At 45.8% G+C, this 13085-nt stretch overlaps 1 protein-coding gene across 3 annotated transcripts in view; it reads right to left on the bottom strand.

Moving 5' to 3' along the window:
- The window catches only part of REC8 (REC8 meiotic recombination protein), a 1025899-nt gene that overhangs the window by 911502 nt on the left and 101312 nt on the right, over positions 1-13085 (bottom strand). The window lies entirely within an intron of this gene.

Genomic DNA, 13085 nt, shown 5'->3' with positions numbered 1-13085 from the left:
TGATGCAACCCGCAACGGGGGGAAGAGATGAACTTCTGTTCTACGTTGCCCACTCACCAAAACCTAATGACATCCGGCGACCGCGTGTCCGGCGGGTGACACCAGGGACCCATAGTCTTAAAGGCAGTCGGGTGCGCCGCAAGCTTGGGGTGGGGGTGAACCCGAAGCAAGCACCCTGCCCTCTGGGCTCCCCGCCTGGAGGTGTGTCTGTCCGGAAGGACCCACGATGGGGACGATAGAACCCGGGGCCCAACCCACGCAAAGGATGTGCCCTACAACTGAGCTACATCCCCGCGCACTTCATGGATTGCCGATGCCTAACTGCTGCTGCGACCGTAGAGCCACCATGTGAACATCAACAATTTGCCACAGTGAATCACATGGAAAATACAAGCAATTAATCTTATTATTCTATATTACTATGCAGGTTGGGGCAAAGCACTGCTTTGACAGTCATATCAACCTTTGATGCAAGTAGCAGAACAAGATGTCTGCACTCATCATCTCACACCTACCAGGACCGCATACCAAGCCACAGTTGCGCGGATCTCGAATACACTTCATAAGAACCCGCTTGCGGCCCTGCCCCTGCGTGCAAACCCGTGTCGGGTGTGACATAGTGTGACAATAGATCATTACCTTGCCGCCGTCTTACCGGGCTGCGGGGGCGGGGCCCCAACGTGGCCAACGCAGAAGCAAGGAGTGATAGCCGCATCGAAAGCTGCAGGACACGTGCCTGCAATATATAGGGACCATTAACAACCACCCCCATCCGCATCTCGCAGCACCAGCGGTACACGTGGACACCACAACCCTCAATCTCCGCTCGGGGTCCGTGGCGACTGACGATTGCCCCAGCTGGTGCAGCCATGTCCGCTGCGGGATCACGCTCCCGATCCAAACAGCAACAGGCACCAGGTCCCAAAAGCACCCCAACACTGCGCTGAGGCATCGACGAGCAGCTCGCCAGCAGGTCGGCACTCCCACACACGCAAAAATGGGAAGGGCGGGGGGGAGCGGGAAATGCATTTAGACATGCCACAAGGTCATTCCAAAAGCTACCCGATGGAACTCCCATTGAAGAAAAGGCACTATGGAAAGTGTCCCCCCCAGGGAACCAGCTACACACAACACGTAACACGCTTTTGTAACATGCACACATGTCACTTTTTCCTTTTGTAATGTATCGTTTGCTACCTTTTGTATTTTGTTTGCTCTTGATACTTGCACAATTGACACTATTGCCTCATGTAACGTAACGTTTGCTTTTGTAACATGCTCACTTGTGATTTTCTCCTCATGTATCAGTACTGTTCGTATTGTGAAGCGCTCTGACACCTTCGGGTAAAGTCCGCGCTATATAAAACGCATAAAATAAATAAATAAATAAATTGCTGCCCCCATCCTCTGCCTGGATGGGAGCCGCTACTGCTGCGGCGGACCTGGGGAAGGGAAATGCCGCGATAGCAGCGCTGCCGCCGCCAAAACCACCGTCCATGAAGATTTGTGCGTGCGCACGCCTCCGCGTATAACCGGACCCGCGGGGCTGCCTCAATCAGCGAGCGAAACCCACCGCTGAGGCGCTGATGCCCATACACTCTTGAGAGCCCCTGAACACAGACCGGCACCCGTTAAAGGAAAGCTGAGCTGAGCCCCTGGGCGGAATTCTGGATTCTAGCAGCTTCCAGCAGTGGTGGAAGTAACACAATGAGCTGCTTCTCAGACTTCACCCGAGAACGGCCCAACGATGGACAGGGGGGTAGCGCTCCCTTCCGGGGAAGGGGGAAGGAAGTGGGCTGCAGCGGACAGGAGCGGGGAGATTGAGTGATTAGCCCCAGACTCCCAGAATGTGGACGCGACCCCGAGGCCCGGGGATTGAACCCGGGGCCTCATACAAGCGAAGCATGCGCTCTACCATGGAGCTACATTCCCACTGGAAACGCAGTCTAGCCGACGGACCGCATCCTATCAAACAGCTAAAGCGGGAGGGTGGTGGCACTCGCTGCTCTCCCCCCCTCCCCCCGCAGAGTAGGCTCGCCGAGCTGAGCGGAGTCTTGCTGCCCTCGCTGGCTCCCCCTCAGACGCACACTGGGGCCAGGCCAGCGCCGAGCGGCGTGGCAGCGATCTGGCCAGAGATGAGGGAAGACTGCCTGTGCCCCCCAGGAGCTCACCACCCCCCCCATGGCGGACCGGCACCTAGGCAATGGGCGGGCTAGGCAGCCCTGCCTGAGAGATTGGGGGGAGGGGGGCTAACGCACTCACCGGGGACAGCTCCTGGGGTCTGGGGCACACCTAAACAGCGAGACGGCGTGTCCCACGAGGCAGCTATCACAGCGTGTCCAGGGCGACAAAGAGGAAGGGCAGTGAGTGGGGGAGGCCTATATACCCCCCCCCCGTTCCTCGCGCCCCGGAAATGACGCATCCTGCGCGCCGCAGCCCATGGCTGCCAGGGAAGGGGGACTCCTCCCCGAGGGGTCCCCACAGTTAGAAGAAGGGGGGTGGGCTGGTGCCTTGCTGGCACTAGAGGCCCGCCCTCCTGAGGGCACCCTGCGGGCGCCAGGGCAGCCGCATTTCACGTTGTTTATTTACAAGTAGTGTCTGTGGATCCTGTGACAGTCACACCTGTTGACAATAATTTAGGTTATCTATCGACTACTAACTCTGGTGATCACAAGCAGAGTAGAGATACTAAAACGTTTTTTGTTGGCCAATATGAAGACACTGTGCGGATTGTTGTTATAATGGCTATATCAAATGGATTAAATTTGACTCCCCCTCAAACTTTTATACCAGCTTCTGGAGTATCATGAATTAAGTGGGAGGAGTGGCAGGAATATTTCATAAATTATATTGACGCTGTTGATAAGGATGCTGACATGACTCCAGATAAGAACAAGAATTAATAATACAATAGCTCTCGCCCTCGTTTAAGTTAAAGCAATTCTGTTTGTAATTAGGTGGTTTTCTAGCTTTTCAAACTGTCATGCAAATAACATGCATATGTATGCATATATGTATATGTATGCATGTATGTATTTATAGATATGCATATGTATATATATAGATATGCATATATATATATATATATATATATATATATATATATATATATATATATATATATTATCTACTGGCGGTCGCCAGTAGATAGTTATAGTTAGGACCGTGTTTCCATAGGAAATCCGCAACATTCTATTTGGAATAACTTTGGCGCCGGTCGACGAATCCTCGCGAAATTTTCAAAACTAATGGGGCGCTACGCTCCGCTCCTACCCTGAAAGTCTCGGGGGGGATTCGTCAAGCGTGGGCTGAGAAAAAAGGGGGGTCCCAAAACGCGTTTTTACCCATGCATTTTTCCATAGGACCTTTAGACACAGCTACAGCCCGAACGGCTGAACAGAATTACTTGAAATTTGGCAGAGAGGTAGTCCTCAGGTCAAGGATGTGCCTTTTGTAGGTCTGGTGTAAATCTGTTCAGTAGGTCCTGAGAAAATAGCATTTAAATCAATATATATATCTGTAAGCGCGCTCCGTGCGCTTACCGTAAGCTTACCGTACGCGTACGGGGCCGTGCGCGAGCTCAATTCTGATTGGTGGTTACATGACTGTAAACATTCGAATCGGTCGAAATCAGGAAGTGTCGGCCGCCATTTTCTGTCTCTCGCACTGAGAAACAAAGGTGGGGAACGTGAAACGGGGGCAACGAAGAGAGTTGCAGACCCCCTAGTGTTTGTCAGGGGGTCCAAGAAGGACCCAAAAGTACGAAAAATAAATTTAATAATTTAAAAAAAAAATCGCGGGGTACGCGTACGGTAAGCTTACCATACGCGCACGGCAAAAAAAATAATAAAAAAAAAAAAATAAAGAAGTAACAATCACATTTATTAAATAAATTAAAGGACCCACACGGGAGAAAAAAACCAATGTTACTGCGTAAAAAAAGGCGAGAGGCGCGCACGGCATGGACCGAGCGCCCACAGCGCGCGCACGGTGCGAGAAGCGCACCGTGCGCGCAGGGTGTGCGCATAGTGAAAAACCAGAAAAAATAATAAAAAATAAATACATAACTTAGCATTTAAAAAACCGTACAAATTCACTGAAAAAACCATAGGTTTCACACACGTTATAGTTAGGAATTATCATTTACAAAACCTTGCAAATTCACTTAAAAAACCATAGGTTTCACACATGTTATAGTTAGCTGTACATTTCACTCGTAAAAAACCAATGAAATTCCACGTTATAGTTAGATCAGGTAACTATAACTTGCGCGACCGCAATCCACAATGTGTAATTTCAGATGTCATCATTGATGTCATGAGTGATGTCACTGACCATGTCATGAGTGATGTACTATGTGACGTCATCAGCAGTTTATTGTGGGCGCGCAAGTTATAGTTACCTGATCTAACTATAACGTGGAATTTCATTGGTTTTTTTACGAGTGAAATTTACAGCTAACTATAACATGTGTGAAACCTATGGTTTTTTAAGTGAATTTGCAAGGTTTTGTAAATGATAATTCCTAACTATAACGTGTGTGAAACCTATGGTTTTTTCAGTGAATATATATATACACACACATATACATATATATAAATGCATATGCATATATTACCTACTGGCAGTCGCCAGTAGGTAGTTATAGTTAGGATCTATTTTCCAGAAATCCGCAACATTCTATTTGGAATAACCTTGGCGCCCATTGACGAATCTTCGCGAAACTTTCAAAACTTTTGGCCAGCTCCGGTCCGCTCCTATCCTGAAAGTCTCGGGATGATTCGTGTAGTGGGGGCTGAGAAAAAAGGGGGTCCCAAAACGTGTTTTCCCCATGCAATTTCCCATAGCACCTTTAGCCGCAGCTACAGCCCGAAATGCTGAACGAAATTACACCAAATTTGGCAGAAAGTTAGACCTTGGTTCAGAGTCGTGACTTTTGCTTAAATGGTGTAAATCCGTTCAGTAGTTCCTGAGAAAATCAAAAGTAAAATCACATATATATCTGGGAGGAGCCTAACCACACATCTCATCGTGAAATCTGATTGGCTGTCAGCACTTCATCCAAGAAGTGTTGGCAGCCATCTTGGGACCAATATACATGATAGCACCTCATTAAAAAGCATTGCAGTTAATAGAAGGTTTTAAGACTTTAGTTACATTATAAATCATTTGTTGATGGTACCATACTCATTTTAGGAATTGTGGTATGTTCTAAGGTGATTTTACCATGTGAAAAAGCCTTCTGCTGGGATATCATGAATCATGCTTTTCCCACAGAGGTTTGGAAGGTGATCTATAAGCTAAACTGAGAGCATATTTTCTGTAAATTCACATTATCTTTCTCAGTCATGTGAGAATGAAGTCTGACATTCGCAGTAAAACATGTACATCCAACAAGGGCAGAGACTGTCAGTTGATTCCTTTGTGTTCTACTGCAGCTTCCCAGAGTGTTCCAAAGAACAACTAGAGCGCTAACAGTCCTACTTATGATAAACGTATGGCACACCTGAATCCATCTTCATTGGAATAAAGTGGTACCTCTTAAAACATTTAATTTAAAAAGGAACAAAATGAGGGGGTTCATTTTGCCATAGAAATTATGATTAGTGCTGCAGAAAGAAAAATTAGGGCACATTTTGAGTGACTTCTCAAATCCTCTTCTATTTCATAAAATTTTTTTTACATGCAGACTGAAACACGCACTTTGAAAACCAGCAGCAGACTTCCCTGGTGAGCAGTAGCTTTACTACAGTGATCTAATGCGCAACTAGAGTGCTAACATTCTGAACTTATGGCAAATGTGTGACACATCTGAATGCCTTCTTGATGGAATCAAAGTAAAAAACTGAAATTATTCCTACTGAGGAGACTGTAGTAAATGAGGAAATTAGGAAACTTCATAACAAATAAGTCTCCCAAAATGGCCACCAGAGACAAAAGAGCCCAAATGTAGCACAAATATCACCCAGATGTAGCACAAGTATAGCCCAATGACAGAATGTCCCAGACTGTTTTAAAGAACAACTACAGCGCTAACAGTCTTACTTATGAGAAAAGAGCGGCACACCTGAAGCCATCTTGATTGAAATAAAGTGCTAACACTTAAAACATTTAATTTGCAAAGGAACAAAATGAGGGGGTTCATTTTGCCATAGAAATTATGATTAGTGCTGCAGAAAGAAAAATGAGGGCACATTTTGACTTCTCAAATGCTCTTCTATTTCATTAAAAAATTCTGACATGCAGACTGAAATATGCACTTTTAATACCAGCAGCAGACTTCCGTGGTGAGCAGTAGCTTTACTACAGTGATCTAATGAGCAACTAGATTGCTAACATTCAAAATTTATGGCAAATGTGTGACATATCTGAATACCTTCTTGATGGAATCAAAGTAAAAAACTGAAAGCATTTCCTACTGAGGAGACTGCAGCAAATGAGGAAATTAGGAAACTTCATAACAAATAAATCTCCCAAGATGGCCACCAGAGACAAAAGAGCCAAAAAGTAGACCAAATATCACCCAGATGTAGCCCAAGTATAGCCCAATGACAGAATGTCCCAGAGTGTTCTTAAGAACAACTAGAGCGCTTACTGTCTTACTTATGACAAAAGTATGGCACACTTGAAGCCATCTTGATTGGAATAAACTGGTAACACTTAAAACATTTAATTTAAAAAGGAACACAATGAGGGGGTTCATTTTGCCATAGAAATTATGATTAGTGCTGAAGAAAGAAAAATTAGGGCACATTTTGAGTGACTTCTCAAATCCTCTTCTATTTCATTAAAAGATTCTGACATGCAGACTGAAACATGCACTTTTAATACCAGCAGCAGACTTCCGTGGTGAGCAGTAGCTTTACAACAGTGATCTAATGAGCAACTAGATTGCTAACAATCAGAATTTATGGCAAATGTGTGACATATCTGAATACCTTCTTGATGGAATCAAAGTAAAAAACTGAAAGCATTTCCTACGGAGGAGACTGCAGCAAATGAGGAAATTAGGAAACTTCATAACAAAAAAAATCTCCCAAGATGGCCACCAGAGACAAAAGAGCCCAAATGTAGCCCAAATATCACCCAGATGTAGCCCAAGAACAGCCCAATGACAGAAGTGTGCAAAACACTTATTTTTTGTGTTTTTGCAGTTTTATCTAATGCAAATTTGTCAGGTATTGGAGTGCTTTACATGAGCAATGGTTACATCACACAAGAACAAATTCATTTTGGTTGTAGACATGGGGAGACTAAGTGATTTGACCAGAATCGCAGAATGTCGAGCTGAAGCAGAAACTCCAACCTGGTTCCCCAGTTGCAGTGTCTGCAGCTCTGGAAGTAACACCACATCCTCTCCCCTAAGTGCAACATTTAATCAAGTGGTCAACTGGAGAAAAAAACAAAGATAACAAATAATTTGAAAGTGCTTTGTTGCTATTTGAAAACTCAGAAAATATGTCCTCATTTTAGTTTTTTAGAGCACTAACCATAATTTTGATGCAAATAAGACCCTCTCATATATGTAATTTCTAAAGGAAATGCTCTAGGTATTACAGGTTTGGTTACATTAAGATGACGTCAGGCGTTCCACACTTTTGTAATAAATATAGAATGTTAGCAATCTAGTTGTTCATTAGGATACTGTTGAGAGGCAGAGGCCAGGGGCACGGACTCTGAAAATTGAAGGCAGGTAGGAGGGTGCAGAGGCAACAATTTGACCACACTGGGCAGGCAGGAAGGGCCGTGGCAGCACAACAGGCTATGGAGGGCAGTGAAAACGGGGGCAGGGGCAACAAACCAACAATACATGACTGGCAAGAGAGGCTGTGGCAATATAATAGACCATTGTGGGCAGAAGGAAGAGGCAGTGGTAGTACAACCATACATGCCAACAGACCCGATTCAGCCAGGAAACGTCCAATGTTTTTAAGCTCAAGTGGGCTTTATTTGATCTGTCTCCTGTCCACAATCTCCTCTTTTTCAATGCAACTCAAAGGGGAAAATCAATACCACAGTTTTTTTTCAAAATCTCCCTCTTGCCAAGTTCAAAATGTTCGCAAGTATGGTACATTGGATCATGGAAGGCAGGAGGAATTGGGGTAGGACATGGACTTGGATAACAGAGGACAGGAGGGACATGGAGAGGTGCACCAAACTGACCCTGCAGGGCAGGCATCAGGGTTTGCAGCAGTACAATACACCACACAGGGCATGCGGGACAGGAGTGCAGCACAACAATCCATAGAAGGCAATAGGGAGGGGACAGGACCATGCACAAGCACAACAGAGAACAGAGGGGAAAGAGGCAATGGCAGCTAGCTGACCATAATGGACAGACAGGAGAGAAAGCTGCAGCATAACAGACCATAAGGGGCAGGAGGGACGGATCAGGGGCATTACAATGGAACAGACAAGCCAGGAGGGAGGAAATTGGGGTCTGCACATGGAAACAGAGGGCTGGGGGCAAGGGGGTAGGGCAGGAGCAGCAAGATGACCATGGAGGTCAGGCAGGATGGGCACTAGAAGCAAGACACACCATGGAGAGCAACAGTGAGACTATGATGGCATACACACAGACCATGGAGGGAAGGTGGGAGGGGGTCCGGGGCAGCTAGCTGACCACACAGGGAAGTGGGAGGGGCCATGGCAGCACAGAAGACTATGATGGGCAAGAAGGAGGGTGCAGGGGCATGCAAAAAGGACCATGGAGGATAGAAGGGAGGGTCAGGACCTGGGCACAGACAAGAGAGTTCAGGGGAAGGGGCCTCACAACAGACCGCACGGTGCAGGGAGGAGGAGCAGTTGCAGCACAACAGACCAGGGAGGGCAGAAGGGTGTGGCAGTAAAATGGACCATGGAGGACAGGAGGAAGGGGATAGGGGCATTGCATGTGGACCGGCAAGGTGGAGGTTGCAGGGACAGGTTACAGTCATCTGACAATGCTAGGCAGGTGGGAGGGGAGTGGCAGCTCAACAGAACACTCAGAGTAGATAGGAGTGGCGGGTCCATGGAACATGGTGGGCAAAAAGGATGGAGCAGGGGCATGCACAAAGACATCTGAGGGCAGGGGGAAGGAGAATAGGGGCAGCAAGCTAAGCACAGAGGCTAAGCAGGAGGTCAATGATGGGGCATAGAATTGGGCAATGGAGGGCAAGAGGATGGGACTGGTACATCATGCTAAATGGAGGGCAGTGGCAGCACATCAGACAAGCATGGCAGGAGGGAGGAGGCTAGTCCATGGATTCAGACAGAGGATAGGGAGGAGGGGATGGGGCAGCAAGCTAACTGTTCAGAGAAGGTGGGTATTAGGAACTTTATTGTTTTTAAAATGTGTGTCTGTGCAAACTACTTAAAATATGAACAAGTATGCAGCATAGTCTCACTTTTATTCAGGAAGAAGAGGACGTTTGTGACTGTGACTCCGGGCTCACTTGGCAGAAACAACCCCTGACCCTCCACCCCCATCTCAAAATGTAATGCCCGTGAAAAGGGTAGGTGAACGCAGTGTTATATAGAACATAGTCCTGAGAGCACGATTGAAAATGAAAACTAGATATAGTGTATGTATAAACTATGCACCAAAAGTGTGATATAAGATGAACCGGGCGTGAATAGAATATGCAATACATTGTGCGCAATGACAGATTCATTGGAGAGCGCGAGATAGCACAGGCACTAGCGCGTGCTATGCGATATACGCCTTGGAGTGTAATATGCACAGGGCAGTGTTGTCTAACCTAACCAGTCTCTAAAGTTGTAATATAAAAATGTGCTGGGGAGTGTAACGTTGCATATGCACTGTGACAAAGATATGGATCCCAAATTGTAATATGTATGGCATAGTGCTGTGCGTTATAACATAGGCATCGAGGAAGGCAAGTTAGATGGGGCAATATAACCTGTGCGAAGAGTGGCATGACAATATTCACGGGGTGGTGTTACAGTGCACATGGGCTAGAGAGTGTCATAGCATACGCACCAGCTGGTGGAATACAACACAGAGGTGTGTGGCACTCGGCGGGCACTGGTGGGTGTAACATAGCATTGGGCTCAGCCAGGAGCACGCTGTGACTATCAACTGAGGTTTGTCTCCTTTCCAGAGAGTAAAATAAAAAGTATTACACATCCGGCGGTGGATGTGTGTTTTATTAACCGTGAGGGGTGTTTCTTGCATAGTTTTGGGCGAATTTTTGTTGAATCCCCTTTAAATGGCTTGGTGTGCGTGTGTATTATAAGTGCCCGTCAATAGCTACCCATGTTTGTATAAATAAACAACAAGGGTGTCTACTTGGAGAGTACCCACCGGCGGGGGCGCCGGGATAAGGCACAGTAGGGCGTCAGACACGTCAGAGCTTCACTAGCGGTGTAAATACATTCCACGTGGATTCATTGTATGCATAGTCGCCTTTTAATGAATATCACGCAAATCGTCATGGTGATAGGTACGTACGGTTTGTACAGCATGTCCTAGGTGTTTCTATAAATATATATATTTTTTAAATAATAAAAAACAATGGCCGGCCCAGGGGGTTGGGGTCCCTGGGGCCGATTAAGGCCTTGGGAGGGGGACCACGTGGCCCCCTTCCCCAAAAATGTAAAAAAACATAAAAAAATTAGGAGGCAGGCCCTGGGGGATGGGGTCCCAAGGGCCAATAAATTAGAAAAAGAAGGGGGCCACACAGCCCCCCTTCTTAAAAAACATTAAAAAAATAAAAGACCGGCATCGCGCCGGAGGCCACGCCCCCTCCTTGCAGCACAGGATGCTGCGTTGCAGACAAGTGTTCTGAGGCCACGCCCGTTTTTACACCTCTCTGCAACGCAGCTCTGTGGCGCTTACTGGAGGTACCTAGTGGGCTAGTTTGACCATAGGGACCCTTAGGATTCAAGGGGACTTAATCCCTCAACTTAGAACGGCCACAGGGCGCGTTTACACAGTGATGAAGGGAGGGGACGGGGCATGAGGTGACGTGTGCAAACACGCCCTATGGCACGTTTTAAATTGGGGATATAATTCCCCTTCAATCCTGAGGGCCCTGGGGGCTAACTAGCCCACCAGGTGCTTTCAGTAAGCGCCACTGAGCTGCATTGCAGAGAGGGTGGTCCAGGCCGTGCCACTTTTTACACCTCTCTGCAATGCAGCTCTGTGGCGCTAACTGGAGGTACCTAGTGGGCTAGTTGGACCCTAGGGACCCTCAGGATTCAAATGAACTTAATCTCCCAACTAAAAACGGCCACAGGGCGTGTTTACACAGTGGTGAAGGGAGGGGACCGGGCCTGAGTGCAAACACGCCCTGTGGCGCGTTTTAAGAGGTAGTTTTAATCCCCCTGCCCTATTATATACTAGGGGCTTACAGAGGAGGTCATGCTAATCACAGGGGGACGCCAACGCATAGTATTCCCTAGTGTATGTAGGTGTTTTCACAGTATTCTGAGTGTCTTTTAACATAGCACTGGCTCTAGGACTGGTTAGTCAGACTCAGTTACCACCAGTATCCGTCTGAAAAAGTTGAGGGTACAGGATGATTTTGCAACAAGGCTTCTTTCTGCTCTTCTGTTTGTTCTTTCTGCACGTTATCCTTCTTCGTGCACTTTTCTTCGTCTTTGAGGACTTCTGTTGCTTCTTTTCTGCATTTCTTTTTTTTCTTTCTGTGCATTTTTTATTCTTTCTTCACATGTCCTATCTCTGTAGGCATAGATAGAAATTAGCATTTAAAAAACCTTTGAAATTCACTGGAAAAAACATAGGTTTCAGGCACACTATAGTTAGGAATTAGCATTTAAAAAACCTTAGAAATGCACTGAAAAAAACATAGGTTTCAGGGGCGTTATAGTTAGCTGGACTTTTCCCCTCGTACAAAAACATTGAAATTCCCCCGTTATAGTTAGTTCAGCTAACTATAACTGGCGCGCCCGCAATGCACTGCTGATGACGTCACATATTACATCACTCATGATATGGTCAGTGACATCACTCATGACATCACTGATGACATCTCAAATGACATCACTGATGACATCTCAAATGACATCACTGATTACATCATCCTTGTGATAGAGTGGCAGACCTCCTCTCACCCTAATATAACCTTTGATACACACATTCAAAAATAGAAACAGCATTTTTCAAAACAATGGACATACCAATACCAGTTACAACAACCTTTTCATTAATTCTAAGAAACACATCCACTCATTCACCAACAGTCCTATACAGTCACTCATACATGTACTCACTCATATGTACTCATACACCTATACATCCTTGTTACACAACGCCACTCATCCATAGTTACTCACACACATAGATACTCATGCTAATAAAGAATCAAACATCCATTTATTTGCACATACAGTTATACACACACCACCACACTTACTTCTACAGAAACTTACACATACTTAGTTTTTTAAACAATCACTTATAGAAAACACATACTTATTCATACAGGAACTCTTCCAATCTCTCACTCTCACATATTCTCACTTATATACACCAATAGTCACATATACTAGTTTAAAACATAAGTAGTTACTCATAAAGACACTATTGAGACAGTCATTTACTCTAATACACACTCTACTACACACTCTCTACTACACGCTCTACTACACTACTACTCTCTACTACTCACTCTCTTCTACAGCACTCTACTACTCTACTACTCTCCGTACTCTACTACTCACTCTCTACTACACACTCTCTACTACACACTCACTACTACACACTACTACTCTACTATTCTCTCCTACTCACTCTCTACTACTCTATTACACACTCTCTACTACACTCTACTACACACTCTCTACTACTCTCACTACACTCTTCTATTATCTATTCTCTACCTCTCTCTCTACCTCTCTCTCTACCACTCTCTACCTCTACCTCTCTACCTCACTCTCTCTCTCGACTCGCACACATGCACATATATATGTATATTCACTGAAAAAACATAGGTTTCAGGGGCTTTAAGTTTGCTGGACTTTTCACTCTTACAAAACCATTGAAATTCCCACCGTTATAGTTAGTTCAGCTAACTATAACTTGCGCGCAAGCCTGCAATTGCACTGCTGATGCATCACAT

This window comes from Triturus cristatus, chromosome 1_1 (assembly GCF_964204655.1).
Source record: "Triturus cristatus chromosome 1_1, aTriCri1.1, whole genome shotgun sequence".
Taxonomy (NCBI): Eukaryota; Metazoa; Chordata; class Amphibia; order Caudata; family Salamandridae; genus Triturus; species Triturus cristatus.
This window is presented reverse-complemented; position numbering and strand designations above follow the sequence as displayed.